This window comes from Aotus nancymaae, unplaced genomic scaffold (assembly GCF_030222135.1).
Source record: "Aotus nancymaae isolate 86718 unplaced genomic scaffold, 86718_ANA_hifiasm-v0.15.2.pri h1tg000155l, whole genome shotgun sequence".
Lineage (NCBI taxonomy): Eukaryota > Metazoa > Chordata > Mammalia > Primates > Aotidae > Aotus > Aotus nancymaae.
The window spans coordinates 3,675,513-3,692,332 of NW_026988570.1; the positions used below are offsets into that span (position 1 = coordinate 3,675,513).

The 16,820-nt window shown below is 44.0% G+C and overlaps 1 pseudogene; it reads left to right on the forward strand.

Moving 5' to 3' along the window:
• Nucleotides 1-16,820, forward strand: part of LOC105732234 (protein ILRUN-like) — a 54,374-nt pseudogene that overhangs the window by 21,962 nt on the left and 15,592 nt on the right.

Sequence of the window (16,820 nt, forward strand, 5' to 3'; positions counted from 1 at the left end):
GAATGGGCCCACAGTGGAGGAATCTCTGTGGGAGTACTGACTGTGTGGTTCTGTGTCACAGACTCACTCCCACGTTCTGGGAAACTACTTGACAATGGCAAGTTGGTCAAAAGCCAGGCTGAGGGCAGCTTTTCTTCTTCCCAGCTCTCTCCCTTTCCTGTCCTTGCGGGTCCTTCCATTCTTCCCTCCTGCCTCTGGCCCTTCTTCTCCCCTACATCCCATCTGTTAGACCATCCCATCTGTTCCCCTGGCCAGTCCTCTCCTGATATGGCTGGAAATGCCTGCTGGCCTGTGACAGGCTCCACCTACTCAGGACTCTACAGGTCCTAGTCTCCAGCCACCTTCTCTTCTGTGGCATTCATCAGCTCAGTAAGGCACTTTCCAGGCCATCAGTTGCTCAGGTCAGACTCCGGCCCTCGCCTCTGCCCTGTGCCGATCCGCTGTCTCCTTGCCACTGGCCTTGTCCCTTCCAGGCCCTTCTCCAGTGATTGTGTGAGGGGCCCTCAGCTTGGTGTGCCATCCAGCCCTGTGATCTGGCACTCTCTCTCCGGTTCATGTTCCCCTCCCACCCTGCCTCTCTCATCCTGCTTTCCAACTTGGAAGATTTATTTGCAGCTGCTGGGTTGCTTCTTGCTTCAGGGCCCTTGCCCATGCCTGTACCTTTTGCTAAGAATGACTTTCCTTTAAGTACAGGGCCTGGCAAGGAAATTCCCACTGGTCGTTAAGACTTATCGCAAGCTTTATGTTTCCTAGAAAGCTGGCCCTGACCTAGACCCTCCCTACTGGGGGAACTGAGGACCCTGCCGCTCAGTGTTGGCGCTGCCTCTGCAGACACCTACTGCTGCCTATGGCCTGGGCCGATGCTGGCCATGCCGCCTCCACTCTGCTGGGTGACCGCCCGCCTATGCTACACCTCACGGCTAAAGCATGTGTCTGTTTATAGCAGAATCGCATATCACCCTCATGTGTCTGGGGACTGACATACCTATCACATGGGAGTTGCTCAGTGGAAGATAAGCAAAGTCATCCCAGCCACGTGTCAAGAGATTTGTCACTAAAAGACCAGATCTTGCAGACACGAATGTTTGGAATATTTGTCCCATCATTACATTTGTCTAGAAATACAAGAGCATGGGAAAAACATACTTTTTTTTGTTTTACAGATAACTATTGTTTTCTTTAAAATGGCAAGACAGCCGGGCACAGTGGCTCATGCCTGTAATCCAGCACTTTGGGAGGCTGAGGTCAGGAGTTTAAGACCTGCCTGGCTAATACGGTGAAACCCTATCTCTACTACAAATACAAAAATTAGCTGGGCATGGTGGCTCACATCTGTAGTTCCAGCTACTTGAGAGGCTAAAGCACAAGAGACACTTGAACCCAGGAGGTGGAGGTTGCAGTGAGCTGAGATCACACCACTGCACTCCAGCCTCAGCAACAGAGTGAGACTTGATCTCAAAAAATAACAGTAATAATAAATAAAATAAAATGGCAGAGAGTTGAAGAGAAAATGACAAAAACTGGATTACTAATCATTTTACATAAAATCTTCCAGCAAGGAAATAGTTCAGGGAAGTATTTTTCTTTTTTTTTTACTTCTAAAAAACTTGTTATGGAAAAGTGCAAAAATACACAAAAGAAGAGGGAAGAGTGTAATGAAGCCCTAAGTAATCACAACTTTTTTGCGACAATTGCCAACAGGTTGCTGATTTTAATTCATTCATCTCCACACCTTTTCTTTCCTGGAGTATTTTTAAAAATCTAAAGACAAGCAAATCCTAGACAGTATATCATTTCATCTGTCACTATTTCAAGATATATTAAATATGAACCTTTTTCTTGACATAATTACCTTTATCACAGTCCCCAGATCAACAATAATTCCTTGGTATCATATAGTACTTGGTCCATGTTCAGCCTCTCCTGATTGTCTCCAATATATCTGTTTAGAGTTGGTTCATTTCACTTGAGATAAAAATAGGTCTGCACATAGCATTTGGTTAATTTTTCTCTAAAAGTATTTTTTTAAACATTCATTTTAAAATAATTTCAGACTTACAGAAAAGTTGCAAGGATGCCATAAAGAATGCCTGCATCCCTTTCACCTAGATTCATGAAAAATGCTTTTGTATATTTCCAAAGAATAACTAACCACAGAGTTGATAAAATCCCAGATTTAACATTATACAATGACATAATTTAATCCACAGCTCATATTCAAATTCTGTAAAATGTTCCAGTAATGTCCTTTACAGTGATTGTTTTTCCCAGTCCAAGATCCAATCCAGAGTTACGCATTGGATTTGCTGTCCTTTCTCTTTAATCTTCTTGGATCTGGAATTGTCTTTGTGGTTTTTGACCTTGACATTGTTTTCAACTACAGGCCAGTTATGTGGAGAATATCCTGCAATTTGGGTTTTTAGGATATATTTGCATAATTAGATTCAGGTTATATGTTTTTGGAAAAATACTTCAGAAGCGATGTGTGATCCTCTCAGAGTATTTTATCAGAAGGCATTTGAGGCTAGTGTGTCCTAGTATCGGTGATGCAAGATCTGATCACTTGGTGAACATGGCATCTGCCAGCGTTTTCCACTACAACGTTTTTATTTTTCACTTTGGAATTCATAAGTAATTTCTGGAGTGATATTGTGAGACACTGCCAATATCTGTTTCCTCATTAAACTTTCATCTACTAGTTGTAGCATACACGGATGATTTTCTAACTTCATTATGCCATCTATATTTATTAGTTGGTTTTCTGTTGTAAGGGCAAACTTTGCGTTCTCCATTGTCTCTTTCTCTCCCTCTTTCTATGCGCGCCTTTCCATTCATTTTGTTTGGTGGATTATAACCCACTGTGCTTACCACTCAGTTGCCCCGACCTGGCCACTGGACTTCTCCTGTGTCTCGTGCCATGCCCCCATCACCTTGAACATTTGTACTTTCTGGCACAAGGAGATATTCCAGAATCATCTGTGCTTTCTGTGCTCCATCCCTGCATTTGGCCTTTTCTCCAAGGAATCTTGGTGAAAGACTGAATTTTAACCACCACTTCTACAATAACAGATGGTGCATCTAACGTTTTTCAACTAATAATATTTTAAAGTTAAGGAGATTCCACTTCACAACTATACAGAACAATTTTGGTTGAGGTAAAAAATAAGCTGAAAAGAAACACCCTTCAGATTAATAGTATTTGTTAATTGATACTATATAAAATGTAAACTTTTCTTAAAACTCTGCATATAAGCTTAATACCATTTACAAGATAAATAATCCAGAGTGGCGTTCGAAGCCTTTAATTCCTGCTTCATTTTCTTAATGAATGGGCACTTAGTTGTCTGGCAAAATTATTTATCAGCATCACTGAAAGGAACTGTTGTCTCCTGTGGAGTGCCTCGCTGCAAGGCAGCATGATTGCGCCTTAAATTGAGCCTGGAAGCTCAAAAATCTTTTGCTTAGCTCTACCTCTTGTTCTTTGCAAGCTCTCTCCCACGCTTCCCTCAATAGAAGATGGAGCTCTGTTGTTCAGATTATACCATAGCAGTGCCTCTCCAACTTAAGTGTTTCTAAGAGTCACTTGGAGTGCCAGTGAAAACTGCAAACTCCTGGCTCCCTTCCATAAACATGCAAAGCTGGGGCGGGGCCTAGGAATCTGCATTTTAACAGGCACTCTAGGAGATTTGTGGGTAAGTGATCCATCTGGAGTCATTCGGGGAGAATGACTATTCTAGTGTCAGTTAGCTTGCTATGAATGATGGAGGACCTTTAGTCATGGAGGACATGAAATAGTAATTTGCAGTTAGAAAGTCTGCATGTGGCTACTTGGAATTAGCTCATTATATCTGCATCAGCAGCCACATCTGAATAACCTAAGGAGAAAAGGCCTTTTCATATGAATAGAGATTTTCTACAACTTGATTTTAAAAGGATGTGAAACCGTGTGGTTTCAGAATAGAGTGAAAACTGATCACAATGACGTTGATATCAGAATGAAAAATGAACTATAGTGACATCAGTGTTCTCAAATGAAAAGTTTGGCAAATATCAAAGGGAGATGAAGAGAAGAGACAGCTCCAGAACTCTGTTCAGCAAACTGCAAAAGGTAAACACTTCTCACTTCATTGCTTTCAGTTTTCAACCTCTGGTCTCTGTCTGAGATCTGAGATGAAGTGCACATTGGAGAAGATTTTGAGGATTTGGGTTTTTGTTTTTTTTTTTGGTAGAAAAATAATAATATGTGACATGAAACATAAAGGAGGAAAGTGGGTCATTAAAATTGAAATGTTTAACAAGTACTGGATTACATAGGAGTATGAATTGTAAAACTCTTCCTCCAGAATCCTGCAATCTACCTTTGGAAAATTCTGGTGTCCCCTGTCCTACAACCACAGTGCAAGAGTTAATATGGTTGTGGTGAGTCGCTAATGTGCTCACCAGAATGTTCCTGCCTTTCTGGCACATGGTAGGATTGTACTTTCCTGTCCTCTTGGTATTAGTGATGGCCATGTGACTTGCTTTGGCCAATGCTAAAGTATGAGTGGAATTGACAGATGCCAATTCCAGGCAGAGCTTTAAGAATCAGTGCATAATTCACCATGCTTACTTCCTCTGCCATGGTAAATGGAAATGATCCAGATGGTAATAGCTGATCTATTAGTCAGCCCTGGTGTAGGAGGAAGATGTGGAGTAGAAGTCCCAGCCAGCCGCCATGAGTGAGAAATGGGTCACATTGTTTTACATCACAGATATTTGGGAGTTGTTTTCTATTGCATCTGACCTAGCACATCCTGAATGATTCAGTCATTAATGGCAATGGTTCATAACCTTTCCACAATGAGACCTCTTTTTACTTCAGGGACTTGAACATATCCATGACTAAGAAATTATGTGTTGTGTGAAAGCTACTCTGAAGGTATTTTAAAATACATTTTTTATTTTGCTAACCATAATAACCTTTACATATGTTTGAAAATCCATGAGTGGTAGATATCAGTGATACACAATTCTTGGTGGACATATAGACTTGGGAGCTCTTTGCAATGATTTCTTGGTTTCCCACTGGCCAGGTAAAATAAGCTACACTTTGGGAGACAAAAGAACTCACCTTGGGAGAGTGTTTTAGAAAATGCAACTCACCATTATATACTGTATGATTTGGGGTTGGCTAATTTCCTTCCCTTATGGACTTCAATTGTCTTAAATACAAAGCAATGGTATGCCGGCCCTCCACTGCCTTTACAGGGTGATTAAATGATAATGTGACAATAAGTAAGAAATTGTTTTAAAAGAATACAAAAGATATTTTAAAGTGCATAGTATTATTTCCTGTATTAAGTCTGTGTGTCGCCAAATGTCATTTAATCCTTATCTTTTAAAAGACGCAGGAAGCAAGTGGTTTAATGGCAACGTTATTATAGACTATCTGTTTGAGAACAATTGATTCAGGTTCATCTATTCTTTCAAAATATTACTTCATGAATCTAAAATAAATATCCAAACTTTTGAAATACAAGTGGATAAGCAAAGACTAAAAATAATTTCAAAAAATTAAGGAAGACAACAAGACAAAGTACAGGATGTGCTTCCAGAATTAAAGCAAAGTAATAAAAACATAAACACAAGTGAATTCACTTACATGGGTGTGTATGTAGATGCATACACATATAAACATCAAATTCACTTTCTCTTCTTTTCAGAGTATTGTTAGTGAAATACCAGGGGTTCTGTGTAGCTCATGCTGCTTGCTGTACAGAAAGCCAATCCCTGACACATGTTTTACAGGAGAAGAAGGTTTTAGTTGGGTGCTGTAGCTGAGGAGATGGGAGAACATTCTTCCATCTGTCTCCCCAATTGACTAAAACTGGGAGTTTATATAATGAGTAAGAAATATAACCATGTGTGGAAAAATAGGAGTTAGGGATGGGCAAGAAAGAGGAATTGATCAACAGAAAGGAGGTGGTCTTGTAGGCAGTCATGAGGGGTGAGGGGTCTGGCATCTCATTGTCCAGATGCTGTGGTTGGTAAATTTCAGTTTCTTGATAGTATTTGGGAAGCCTGATGGTTGGTTTCTTGAGAGAAGAATGCTCAGTTAAGACAACTGTAACTTCCTCAAGTTTTAAGATTGGGAAGGTCAGTTTCTATGTTTATTCAAAAGAAACCATAAACATCACTTGACATCACTTATTGGGCCAGTTTAAGTGTTTTCGTATATATGTGTGTATCATTCATGCACACAAACACCCACTCACAGGGTTGATCCTCTGTATCTGCAGATTCCTCATCCATAGATTTTGCCAACTGCAAATCAAAATATTTTTAAAAATATAATAAAAAATAATACATATTAAAAAAACCGGTACAGTATAACAACTGTTTACATAGCATTTACATTATATTAGATATCATAAGTAATCTAGAGATGCTTAAACTATCATAGGATGTGCAAAGTCTCAAAGGATATGCATAGATTATATGCAAATACTATGCCATTTTATATAGGGGACTTGAACATATGTAGATTTTGTTATCCATGGGGGTTCCTGGAGCCAATCTCCCATGAATATTGAGGGAGGGCTATCTGTATTTTTTGACATATGTAACAAATATATATATTTTTTCTGATAAATATGTTTCTGATATATGTATTTTCTTGTATATATATTTTATATGTGTGTGTATCACATACAAATCAAATTTACTTTCTCTTTTCATTGCTCTGTAAAGAAGAGAAAGTAAATTTTGATAGCAGTTGAACAATTAAGTACATTTTAAAGGCAAAAATTTAGGATTTGAGCTTTACATTTTTGCAATAGAAATTTCAAATTGGAAATGTTAACACATTAACACAATGTAAAAAATTAAACTACAGGTAGAAATGATCTAGGAAAAGCTGAGTTTCCCTAGAGCACACATTTGGAATTCTAAGTTCTTGGGATTTTCAGTTCTCAGCTTCCTGAGGCTTCCTGAGGCTGCAGCAGAGCACAGCCAAGCAGAGCTCAGGTTGCTGGGGAAGGTCTGGCCCGTCCTCACCACGTTCCCCATCCCTCTTCCTTCAAGAAGCTTATGTGTCCTGTGTCCCAAGTCTTGGGGATTCACTGATGACAATGTGATAAGCTCAGTGTGCAGTTAACATTTCATCACATTTCATCCAGCCCACACCTGGACACACCCTAGGTAGTGTGTGGGAATTAGTGAGAAAAATAAAAGATAAGTGAAAAGCCAAAGCTCATGATTTAGAGAACAAGGCTGAGAAAAGCACGGGTCTCTTACCCACATTCTCCAGGCCTGTGCCTGTGTCCAGCTGTGTCCAGCTGTGCGCTCTGGTTCAGCGTTCAGTGAGCTCCCAGGGCTCCCGCTTTCTCCCTCAGTGCAGCAATAAAACCAGAGTGCAGATGGCCTGACACAGGTTCCCCCATGATGTTTTTCCAGTGCTGAGCTCTAATAGGTGTGAATGGCTGCCGCCCAAATCGCAAACACTTTTTGGGAAGTCTGCACCTCCGGCTTTTTTTGGCTGAAGAAATGCACTGATTTCTGGACCTGGTCCCTTTTGGCATGCTCATTTGGGTTGACCTGAGGGTGGGCGGGATCATCTAACATGGACCATATGTTTATTCCTTAGTGAAAAGTTTTGGGGTCAGAAAAAGTAATCCTCTGTATCTAGGGGGCATTGTTCCCTGGCCATGCTTGCAGAGCTTCCCCCTTAATCCCTCAGTAATCCCCAAGGGGCAGTTAGCTCACCCACTGTCCTCATTTCCACCCAAAAAGTAGGAGGAGTTTTACTTCTCTCTAAGGCTGATGTTTCTATTTCCAACCCTTGGGACATGCACAGACAGCAGATGGCCCTGCCAGGTGCATGATGTGTATAGGAGGGTTTCCCACTCACCTCCGTCCCAGGGGTGAACCGACCACTTCTCTCAAATACAAACACCGTGTGGCAAAGATCACTGAAGGTGTCAGCCTTGACTTTGTCAAAATCAGAGTGTCTTTCTTTGTTTTTTTTTTAAGACAGAGTCTTGTTCTGTTGCCCAGGCTGGAGTGCAGTGGTGTGATCTTGGCCCCCTGCAACCTTCGCCTCCCAGGTTCAAGTGATTCTCTAGCCTCGGCCTCCCAAGTAGCTGGGATTACAGGTATGTACCGCCATGCCTGGCTAATTTTTATATTTTTAACAGAGATGGGGTTTCACCATGTTGGCCACGCTGATCTTGAACTCCTGACCGCAGGTGATCCACCCACCTCAGCTTCCCAAAGTGCTGGGATTACAGACGTGAGCCACCATGCCTGGTCAGAGTGTCCTTTTTGCTTTTGAGATGTCTCGCTCTGTCGCCAGGCTGGAGTGCAGTGGTGTGATCTTGGCTCGCTGCAACCTCCACCTCCGGGTTCAAGTGATTCACCTGCCTCAGCCTCCCAAGTAGCTGGGACTACAGGCGCATGCCACCAAACCCAGCTAATTTTTTCTTTTTTTGTATTTTAGTAGAGACGAGATTTCACCATGTTGGCCAGACTGGTCTTGATCTCCTTACCTCGTGATCTGCCTGTCTTGGCCTCTCAGAGTGCTAGGATTACAGGTGTAAGCCACCACGCCCAGCCCAGAATGTACGTTTTTGAAATATTTCTACTACATTTTGTCCTACATGACTTGGACTCACCCTAGTCAGAGGGAACAGATTTCCTTTTGATCATGACTCAGCTTTGTACAGGTTTGGGGACAAGGTTAGGTCAAACAATGCCCCTTTTAATGACTCAGTCTAATTGGCTTTTTTTCTTTTAATGAAGGAGAATTTACATCACATAATTTTACCAATTTAACCACTTAAAAATGTACAATTCAATGACTTTTAGTACATTCACAATGCTATGCAGCCATCACCATTATCTAATTCCAGAAAATGCCCAGTTCATTTGTGGTGTTGGGAGGGTGGGGACGGGGCAGACGTCCTAGCTCAAACCCAAAGTGGTCTATTCCTTTGTTCTGGTAGGACAAAACTGCCTAGATTTTTCTACCTGTATAGAGGGCAGAACTTGGCTAGGAAAAGCAAGGAGGGTGTGGAAAAGTGTTGGGGAGGAAGTTGGTCCTAGGAGCATGGCCAGGTAGCGGGTGTGGGAGGCTGCTGCAGCCTGAGTACCCCAGCAGGACACCTGCCACCCTGACGACCTCCCACCTGGCCCCAGGAATTCATATCTGAGTCCTTCCTCCCAATACGTGGGGAGAGGAAAGGCGAAGAAGAAGAAGAGGAGGACGGTGCCAAGTGAAAGCAGAGCTCACTTTCGCCTGGCATCTGGGGCAAAGGCAGGACTCTGGAGTCCCCTTGGTAGCAGACACAAAGTGGGAGGCATTATCCTCCATCCTTGGGGTTGGCCCTTCAAGGTTGCCACCCCCAGAGCAGGAATGGCTGCATTGCCCCCGGTAGAGGGGCCTGAAGTGAGAGCAGAGAAACTAAGCCTGATGACTGGTGACAACTGAGCAGCCTTGTCGACAGATGCACCGAAACTCCAGTCTCCCTGGGAGGGAGACCCCTCTCCAGACTGTGAGCTGCTGTGCACTAGGTCGCACCTCCTACTCATTTTGGTTGTTCTTAGTGAGCAGAATGGCATAATAAGAACCAACATAGGTTAGAGGAACCAATGCTTGAAAGCTTGAGGGACTCGGCAATGTTTTGGAGGTGAAGCATTAAGCTAGCATTTCCCTTTTGCCTTTCCATATGGGGAAGCCTCCCCCAGGGATCTGCATGTTGGGAGGGGTGGGGGAGAGAAGAGGGGACAAGGGAAGCAGGTTACAGCAGCACGGATCACCCAGGGACTCAATCCATGACCTGCAGAGAAGGTGGTGTTGCTGTGGGTGTAGGCAAACATGGTAGGCTGCAGAATTCCTTTTAATATCCCCTGCAGACAGGAATGCAGGAAGGGCCTAGGGTTTTGGCGCCTTGCAGGGCCCTGCTTGCAGGAGCTCAGTGGGCCTCGGGGCATGATGTAGCCCATGGATGTGTGGGTATAACAGTACTGACCTCTGTTAGAGAAAAGCTTGTTTGCTTGAATATAATTATTGCTTTGCTTGAGTTTGTAGATTATTCATTTAAAACAGCCCCAGGAAGACAGGACCTTAACAGAGAAAAAAGAAAAAACACTGACCAAGAACTCTAGAAACTGGCTGACTGGCCAGGTAAGACTAGCTTGAGGGTTCCTGCAGAAGGCCACATGAGACTGACCAAGACACTAATGACTACGACGCAGCTGAGACTGTGGACATCACACAAAAATGCTTTGATCATCATTTGTACTCCCCTAATTTCTCATAGAAAGCCCTAATTCGGAGGTACAACTCGGCGAGGTAATCTTTGAACATGAGTACACTGCCTCCCCTGGTAGCCAGCTTCTCAAATAAAGCTAACTTTCTTTTTCACCAAAAACTTGTGAATTTCAGCTTTCAAGCCACTAGTGGCTCAGACTTGAGTTCTGTTCCACCCGCCCTGCCCCGCTGGCTGCTGTGACTGAGGCGGGGAGCCTCGTGGTGTCATGGCTGAGCACTTAACTCAGCATGCAGACGCCCTAACTTCTGATCCCTGCACTGCCCATACCAGTTTTGTGTATTAGGCAAATGACTTAACTCCTCTGAATCTCAGTTTTCTTATCTGTAAAATAGGGACCTGTAAGAGTTGGTGTGTGGATTACACAAGTTTATACATGTGCTTAAACTGAAGAGGGAGACCCAGGCATCTCAGATCAAATTCCCCTTTTCATTCTTACGACTGTAAACTTCCTCTTTTCATTCCTAAGACTGTAAATCAAAAAGCCTTTTCATATGTAATTCCTGAGACTGTAAACTGCGACCCTTTTCATATGTTAAGCTATAAACCGAAGATTCTCCCACGTGTAACATCTAAAGTATAAGCCTGTATAAAGACGGAACCTTCCTTTGTTAGGGGAACTTGACTGTTAGGCAACTATGCCACCTTGCTCCCGGCCGAATAAACCTTCCTCCTGTATTTGCTGTCTGAGAGATCCATTTCCCGCTGCTGCTCCTGCTACAAAACGTAGGCCGCTATGGGCTGAATATTTGGGTCCCTGCAAAATTCCTCTTGAAATCCTCATGCCCAGTGTGATGGTGTTAGTGTCAGGCCTCCATGTGCAAGCCTGGACCCAGAAAGTCTCAAGTTCTGCCTGCCTTGGCTGATCACCCCTGCCCCCCCAACGGTTTGCCATTATCCCTCCCTGATCGCCCAGTAGAGCTTCCCCTCACCCCACCCTGCCATCTTAACTGTTACTATAATAATGTGGACACTCCTAACCCCACCCTGCCATCTTAACTTTTACACCTTACCCCACCCGCCATTGTAACTGAACTTATGGTAATGTATACTCCTTGCCCCTTCCCCCACCACTGTAACTGATCTTACTCCGTAGCCCCCCTGCCCCCTCCCAAAAAGATTTACCCCAACCTATAAAGCCAACTCCTATCCCACCGCCCTTCGCTGACACCCTTTTCAGCCTTAGTCCACCTGCACCCAGGTGAATAAACAGCCATGTTGCTTGTACAAAGCCTGTTTAGGGGGTCTCTTCATTCAAAGTGTGTTTTTAACAGTTAAGAGGCAGGGCCTGGGGAGGGGATTAAACCCTGAGGGTGGAACTCTCATGAGTGCGATCGATGCCTCTGTAAAAGAGACATGATGAAAACTGTCTCTCACTGTTTTGGACTTGTGAGGACACAGTGAAGAGACAGCCACCTGCAAACCTGGAATTTGGCCTGGCCAGACACCAAATCTGCTGGCACCCTGGTCTTGGACCTCTTTCCAGAACTGGGAGAAATAATTTATGTTGTTTAAGTGGCCCAGTCTGTGATAGCAGCCCAGACTGACTAAGACACCTACACATAGGACTAGCTATTATTATTGATACATACAGGTGACAGGGAAATACTGGGTAGAAGAGGGTGGTTCCCCGGCAAAGGCCTCACCCTCAAGCCTGACCCTTGACCCTAAATGAGGACAGGAATTCCTGTTTTCACGCCCCAAAAGTTGCCTTTTGGTTCACCACCCTCACCCCCCATCCTGCCCCATATAAACTCGAGATCTTAGCAGGCACACAGATAAGCAGCTGAACGTCAAGACTAGCAGACCAGAGATGGTCTGGATGCCGAGGAAAGTTCAGCTGGAGGCAGTGGAGAAGAGTCCAGCTGCTGGATGGCCCTACTCCAGGGGAAGACCACCTTCCCACTCCATCCTCCCTTCTGGCCCCCATCCATCTCACTGAGAGCCACCCCCACCACTCAGTAAAATCTTGCACTCATTTTTTGAGTCCATGTGTAATCTGATTCTTTCAGGACACTGACCAAGAGCTCTGTATACAGAAGTCTATTACGTTGGCCCTCTGCCCTTGAGCTGATTGACACACAAGCTGTCTGGAGCCAGCAAATCTGAAAGAGCTTTGTAACATACACCCACTCTGGCTTTGGTTGTTGCAGACACCCACCCCTAGATGCTGCCATCGTCGGGACGGAGCCCTGAAGTGTTCACTGCAACCTCTGACTTGCCCGTCTGCATCTGCATCCTCCCCCTAGGGGTTTGAGCTGCGGTGACCAAGCAGGTGAGACACACCCCTGTAGCACGTCCTTCGAGGGGAATCAGGGAGCTCTCCCTTTTCCTTATCACTACTATTATCCACTGTGGCTACCTTTGCACGTGGGTCTACCATCAAAGTGGGCAAGACAGGGCCAGGCAGAACCTATGAGACCCAGGGATCTTGATGAAGGAACCAGGGATGAAAAAAGAAGAGGTTTGGTGCCTGATCTTATTTCTGGAGCCAGATTTTCAGGGCATTTGAGTTCAGTTCATAGAAAGAGGATTGAGGGGGTAGGGATCTGGGGGAGTATGTCAGGAAGGAGAGGGCTCCTTGTTTGAACTGGAGGAAGCAGTGAGTGGTCCAGGGAGGGGGTGCCCGTCTTACCCTCTTGAGGGAAGATGCAGAACATCCACAGCCTTGGTCCTCCAGTTCCTCTGGGAGTGGGGAAGATGTGGCCAGGAGCTAATCTGCTGCTCTGGGGGAGAAGGATGGAGGATGGCAGGTTCCCTCAGTAGACAGAGAAAGGCTACTGTGGCTGCAGAAGGTGATGGGGGGTGCTCCTGGGAATCTGGACAATGCAGGAGGCAGTGGGAGCCAAAGCTGCACTATTTCTCTGGTCAGAGGAGGCTTTGCAGCTCAGACTATTCATGGGGATGTGATGTAAAATAACTTACTAACCGAGATCTTTAAGTCCCTCTGAGGCACGCTCAGGAGCATCACAGATAGATGAGTGGCAGACTGTGCAGGTTTGGGGCTGTAGGAGAGCACCAGAGCTGGTACCTTTCCCTCTCTTGCAGCAGAGGCAGATGAGAGCTTTGTGTCTCTTTCAGCTATTCTTAATCAACTCTCTACTCTATCACTTGTAAAGCATTCCCATGATCAAACCCATGAGATCTTTTTAAAGAATTCAGACTATTTTATAGTACCATGTATATGTTAAATGCATTTTGCCCCTTATGAATCATAGATGTAGGACACAGCTTCCCTCAGCAGCAATTACAGCAAAATGGGAATGATAATTTACTGTGTGAGTCTGAATCCCCACACAAAGCTAGAAAGGTGCTACTTAAATACCCACAAAGAGAAGAGAAACAGCATTATTACATATTTGATAAATTATTCAAGAAGCCAGTGCTCATTAACTCCTTACTCTGGTGATTTCTGGTTTCACATTCATGGATTTGAAGCGCCATTTCCTGACTGAAAGCTTAATCCTGAGAGCACGCAAAAAATTTTATGCTTCCCTATGATCTTTGAGAGAATGAGCTCAAATGTCATCCTCTTTTCTAGGCACCTGTGTTAGTCAGGGTTCTCTAGAAAGACATAACTCAGAAGATGGGAGTAGTTGATTAAGGAGAATTGACTCACATGATCACAAGGTTAAGTCCCACAGTAGGTCATCTACAAGCTGAGGAGTAAAGAAGCCAGTCCCAATCCTAAAACCTCAAAAGCAGGGAAGCCAACAGTGTAGTCTTCAGTCTGTGGTTGAAGGTGCGGGACCCCTGGCAAAACACTAGTGTACATCCAAAAGCCCAAAAGCCGAAGAACTTGGAGTCTGATGTTCCAGGGCTGGGAGACTCAGCAAGTCCGCTTCTCCCACCTTCTTCTGACTGCTTCATTCTAGCCTCACTGGCAGTTGATTAGACGGTGCCCACCCACATGGAGGTTGCGTCTTCCTCTCCTAGTCCACTGACTCAAATGCTAATCTCCTTTTGAAACACCCTCACAGACACACCCGGGAACAATACTTTGCATCCTTCAATCCAATCAAGTTGACAGTCAACATTAACCATCACAGCACCTCTGCCTTCTCCCACCACAACTCAAGATGGGACAGAGGAGCGTTACTTTTTTGGGATGGAGGCTGCCCTTGTGTAGCTGGGCTTGTGACTGCCCAGCTAACACTAGACAAATATAAGTATAGCCTATTTCCTGGTACCCGCTCTTGAGGAGCTTATTGCTCTTTGTCACAGACTGCCCTGTTTGTGCTCCCCACAACATTCATGTTGAAACCTTAACCCCCACGTGATGGTGTTTGGAGGTGGGGTCTTTGAGAGGTAGGTAGGTTTTGATGGAGTTAGCAGGCTGGAGGCCCCATGATGGGATTAGTGTCCCTAGAGGAAGAGGAAGAGACCAGAGTTCTCTCTGCTCTAAGCCATGTGAATGTATGGAGAGAAGCTGCCATCTATGAAATAGGAAGTAGCCTCTATCAGACATCAGTTGTGCCAACACTTTGATCGTGGACTTCCCAGCCTCAAGAATTGTGAGAAATACATATACACCATGGAATACTATGCAGTCATAAAAAATGATGGGTTCATGCTTTTTGCAGGGACATGGATGAACCTGGAAACCATCATTCTCAGCAAACTGACACAACAGAAAACCAAACACCGCATGTTCTCTCTCATAGGCGGGTGTTCAACAATGAGAACACATGGGCACAGGGAGGGGAACATCACACACTGGGGTGTGTTGGGGGTTGGGGGATAGGGGAAGAACAGCGAGGGGTGGGGAGGTTGGGGAGGGAAAACACTGGGAGAAATGCCTGATGTAGGTGACGGGGGGATGGAGGCAGCAAAACACCATGGCATGTGTGTACCTATGCAACAATTGTGCAAGATCTGCACATGTACCACAGAACTTCAAGTACAATAAATAATAAAAAGAACTGTGAGAAATAAATGTTAAGCTCTCCAGCCTAGGGTATTTTCGTTATAGTGGCCCAAACACACTAAGATAAGATATCTCTCAGGAATCTTTCTCCACCCCTAAGTGTGGAGGGAAGGTCAACAAGATCAAGATCTGAGCCTTCTCTAAGCATATCTCCCTCCAGAAGATCTTCACACACTTTAGACTTCTCTCTCTCTCTTTTTTTAATTTTTTTGAGACAGACTCTTGCTTTGTCGCCCGGGCTGGAGTGCGCGATCTCAGCTCACTGCAACCCTACACCTCCAGGGTTCAAGGGGATTCTCCTGCCTCCATCTCTGGAGTAGGTGGGATTACAGGCACCTGCCACTATGCTCAGCTAATTTTTTTTGTTTTATTTTTAGTAAAGACGGGATTTCACCATGTTGGTCAGGCTGGTCTCGAACTCCTGACCTCAGGTAATCTATCCGCCTTAGCCTCCCAAAGTACTGGGATTACAGGTGTGAGCCACTGTGCCCAGCCTGGACTCCTCTTTTGAAGGTTTGAGCATGTGAGTGACAGGAGCCCCCTCTGCCCCACTCCACTGCCAGCAATCTCACTTCTGTCTGTACATTCCTTTCCCAGCAGCACCAGGGGGACATCCCATCCCCAGTGGCTTTGCTGAGTTCACCAACCAAAGGTACTTACAAATCCTAAAGTGAAGGAGCACCTTTCCTTCACCCTGAGGGTGAGTCGGAAGGCCCTCGTGGCCTCTGGGTGTCAGAAGACATGCCATTCCCAGGCCTAAGCTGACGCAATATCTTTTTCCCAATGTACCCCTGGTTTTTAAATATATTGAGTCCGAATTTGATAACACCTCTGGCAGGATTTATAGCAGTATGTGTCCTGGTGAGGGTTCTTCATGTAGTATTTGTCCCTCAAGCACTTATTGTGAATGATGCTGTCAAATAAATAGAAAGATGAGAAGTATAAATACTGCCTTCTGGAGCGGCTGTGTATGGCAATGGTGTTTCTCTGACACCATTATTGCCTTGCCTGCTGGCACTTACGAAATCCAGAGCTCTTTTGTAAGCCTTTGCCTTGTTCAGGGTGTGGAGCATTTAATTTCTGGAGTATTTGTATACCACAGCCATAAGCTTAAATATATAACTTGTGTACATATTTTAAATAACATGAAATTTTAAAAACGGTTGATGGGAACTTAAACATTTCAATTCTGAATGATGTTTCATTGCCAGCCTTTTCAAAATTTATTAAGAATTTATTAATATTCATTATTCATATTTTTATTATAACATGAAATATATATTTGTCATATATACTTATATATATTATATTTCATATATGAAGATTAATATGATATATTTTATACAGTTCATATATGAAAATTAGTCTATATGAAATAAATATTTCATTATATTATTAATTTCATTAATAAATTAATAATATTTATTATTAATATTCAATATTCATTTATTATTCAAAAATTATTGTTACTTAATTTCCTGGCTTCCTTTCTTTTTTTTTTTTTGGCTCATTCTTTTGCTCCTCCCTCCCCAAGCTGGCTTCAGTCATCCCTGGCTCCTGCTGTTTCTGGAGGACAGTCTTGTTTT